Source organism: Delphinus delphis, chromosome 11 (genome assembly GCF_949987515.2).
Source record: "Delphinus delphis chromosome 11, mDelDel1.2, whole genome shotgun sequence".
Classification (NCBI taxonomy): Eukaryota; Metazoa; Chordata; class Mammalia; order Artiodactyla; family Delphinidae; genus Delphinus; species Delphinus delphis.
Genome location: NC_082693.1, coordinates 83472820 through 83476729, shown reverse-complemented (window position 1 = coordinate 83476729; position 3910 = coordinate 83472820).

Below are 3910 nucleotides of genomic sequence, written 5' to 3'. Positions count from 1 at the left end.
CCGGGCCCGTGAGCCATGGCCGCTGAGCCTGCGCGTCTGGAGCCTGTGCTCCGCAACGGGAGAGGCCACAACAGTGAGAGGCCCATGTACCGCATGGCAGGGAAGGCAATGTACTTGTGAGTGGTAAAGCTGTAAATACATTAATCTTCTCAACTGAAGTTCAGAGAAGCTAAGTTACTTTCCTAGTACTGTAGTCCCATTAGTAAATTGCTAAAGCGGACTAGATTTAACTTTAACTCTATACTGCTTCTAGACTAGGCGTTCAAACCCATACTCAGCCATCTTCTAATGATGTGATATTGAGCATGTTTCTCCACCTCCCTGGGCTTCAGTTTCCTCATCTTTAAATTAAGGATGATAAAACCAGTCCTGTCCACCTCACAAAGCCAGGGTAAGAATAAAACTCAGATATGACAATGCAACTTGTAGACCTTCAAACGGCAAGGGAATGTAATTTTAGGTACCAGTGGAGCCTTCTAGAAGCTGTGGCACACAGTAGGGAAATGAACAAAGTTTGGTGGACATACCAGACACCCTAAAATTACCCAAGGACGCCATAGATGGCCATTCAGTCTACTGGGAGATCTATCAAGAAGACCTACTGAGGAGCGGACAGGGGAGGGCTGCCAAGGTACCTGAGGCCAGAGGTATAGGAGAATCAGAGAGCTGCCCCTGCTTCACATTTGAGGATGGGAAGAGAATCTCTGTTTTACTGAAACAACAGAGTACTTCAAAGAGGTTACTTATGGAGAAGAAAGAAGCTTCAACAGTTGAGCTCATGGAGAACCCAGTCACCTATACATCCAATCTTCCCTCATCCCCCGTCCTAACAGAATCACTAGGATTGCCTCCCCTTAGGGACCAGGTTGCCTCAGTCAGTTGTTCAAAAAATATTTGTTAACGCCTATTATGTGCCAGGACATTATTCCAAACAATGCAAACCACTTTCCTGCTTTTGTGACGTCTGCATCCCGATATATGGGTAAGGAGGCAGGAGGGGAGACATAAAATGAAGAATGCAATTATTGGGTTGGCCAAAAAATTCGTTCAAGGTTTTCCGTACCGTCTTATGGAAAAAACCTGAACGAACCTTTTGGCCAACCCAATATTTTGTGTGATAAGGGCTATGAAGAAAATAAACATCTGAGTGTTCATTAAAATAATTTCTGATGACAGATCACTCTATACTTTTGGCAAATAATCTGAAGGTGTTCAGATAATCGAGGGACATTACTATAATAAACCTTATATTCTCATTTGCCTACTTACATCAATAAGGTTTCTCAGTATCTACAACTATAAAATTTTTTAAAACACACAAATAGAATCAATACTGGTTCCTGACTCATTCTAGCAATAAGTAAACTAGCTCTATATGAACTAATGGAGGTAGAAAAAAACCCCTCATTTATCTAATTAATAAATGCATTTCCAATTAAAGTGAACTTTTGTAGATTTTAACTATTTATAAATTGTGTATTAATAATATTTGTACATTTTACTCAATCCAAAAGAAATATTTTAACACTTAGGATCTTATAGTTGCCGGAAATTTTTTTAAAAACATACTTACTTTTAATTTATATTCATATTTTTATTGCAAAGATCAATAAAATGCTTTAAGAAATGAAGTATACTGCATTAGGATAAAATTCTGCATGCAATATGGAATGGAAATACGACTTTTTTAAAAAACAGAAAGATACACATTTTCTAACTATAAGCAAAGTGTTTATTCACATATTTTGAATGGATTATGAGTACCAAATTGCAGTGGAATTCAGATTTCATTAGATACCTATAGAAGTATGGTCTACAGTTTTATTTTAAATGTCAATATTTTAATACACCAGGAAGTATATGCTTTGCAACATATGATAAAATAATAACTTCAAAATATATAAGGGGGGGGGCTTTCCCAGTGGCGCAGTGGTTGAGAGTCCGCCTGCCGATGCAGGGGACGTGGGTTCGTGCCCCGGTCTGGGAAGATCCCACGTGCCACGGAGCGGCTGAGCCCGTGCGCCATGGCTGCTGAGCCTGTGCGTCCGGAGCCTGTGCTCCACAACGGGAGAGGCCACAACAGTGAGAGGCCCGCGTACCGCCCAAAATAAATAAATAAATAAATACATACATACATACACACACACACATATATATATATATATATGGGGTATATGGTTTTAAAGAATTCTTTTAGGGATTGTGTGAGATAAAAGTTTGAATAAAGACTGTGTGTGTTATCTGTAGGCTGCCTTATATTTAGCGGCCCCTAGAGGGAGTCCCTTCCCAGTTCCACTTGAGGACAGCTTAGAAGGGTAGAGAACTCTTACTTGCATTGATTGTTCCATAAATTATTGAAACACCCTGGATGGAAAATTCACTGGGAGGGAAAGGCTGCATAGTGGAAATAGCACTAGATCTAACGTGAGTGTTGAGTCTTCTCGTAACTAGCTCTTTGGCTCCCTGAACCATAGTTTCCCCGTTTGAAATATGGGCATAAAACCTACTGTCCCTAATCCACAGTGTGCTGGGATATAGTGATAAAGAACACAGACCCCAGGATCTGACTGCCTGAGTTCAAATCCAGCTTGGCCGCTTACCAGCTGGGTGACTTGAAGTATGTATTTTATACCTGTGTGCCTTCTGTCTGTCATTTAAAAGCATAATCCTAAAAAGCGTAATAGGATCAACAATAGTACCTACCAAATAGAGTTGCTGTGATGATTAACCAAATTAATATTTATAGATAGAGTGCTTTGAATAACCCTGGCACATAGCTATTATTAGTACATATTACCTTAGTTATTACTATTATTATAATCATTCACATGTTTACTGACATGTAAAATCAAATGGGCCCTATGGCTGCTACACAAATAAAAGAAATACTTAATAAACTATATTGGTTGTGGTGTTTTCAGCAGCAAATTACAAAGCAAAACTGACTAAAACTGGCTTAACCTGTAAGAGGATTTATAATTTCCCATAACAGGAAGTCCACAGATGTGACAGTTGGGGCCTCAGTGACATTACTTTGGCTTTGCCCAATAAGTGTGCTTTGTCTTTACAATGACATCCTTCATGCTCATGGGATGGTTACTGAAAGAAGCTGAAGACCTTGTTCTTCCCTTCTGCCATGGTCTGAATGTTTGTGTCCCCCCAAAATTCGTATGTTGAACCCTCACCCCCAGAGATGATAGTATGAAGAGATGGGGCCCTTGGGAGGTGCTTGGGTCATGAGGGTGGAGCCCTCATGAATGGGATTAGTGTCCCTATAAGAGACCCCACAGAGATCCACCTCGCCTTCCACTATGTGAGGAAACAGCTAGAAAATGCCAGCTATGACCCAGAAAGAGGGCTTGCACAGAACCCTCTCACTAGAACTCTGGCGCCTTGATCTCAGACTTCCCAGCCTCCAGAACTGTGAAAAATACACTTCTCTTGTTTATAAGCTACCCAATCTGTGGTGTTTTCTTACAGCAGCCTGGACAGAATAAGAAACACCTCCCATCTGATTGGCCTACGTAAGATAGGTGCCCATCTCTGGATCGAAAACATTTGTTAAGGGAGTACCATGCACTGACTGCCTCAATCCTGGTTGTCTGAACGGATTGCTGGCAAATGGGATACTGTGACTAGATGAGACTAATCAGAATCCGGCCCCTGAAACTGGAGATGTGACTCACGTGATGTCTTAGTCAGGGTCCCAGCAGGAAGCAGATGACATATTAAAACTAGGTAAGTGAGGAAAATTTAATAACGTGACTGTTTATGAAGTTGTGGGCAAAGTTGAAGGAACTCAGCAAGGGACGGTGCAGTGCCCAGGGGCTAGCAACTACAAAGGGCCACTACTGCCCCTCCGCCTGAGGAGTAGGGAACTCTTATTAGAGCATACACACAGAGAATGGGA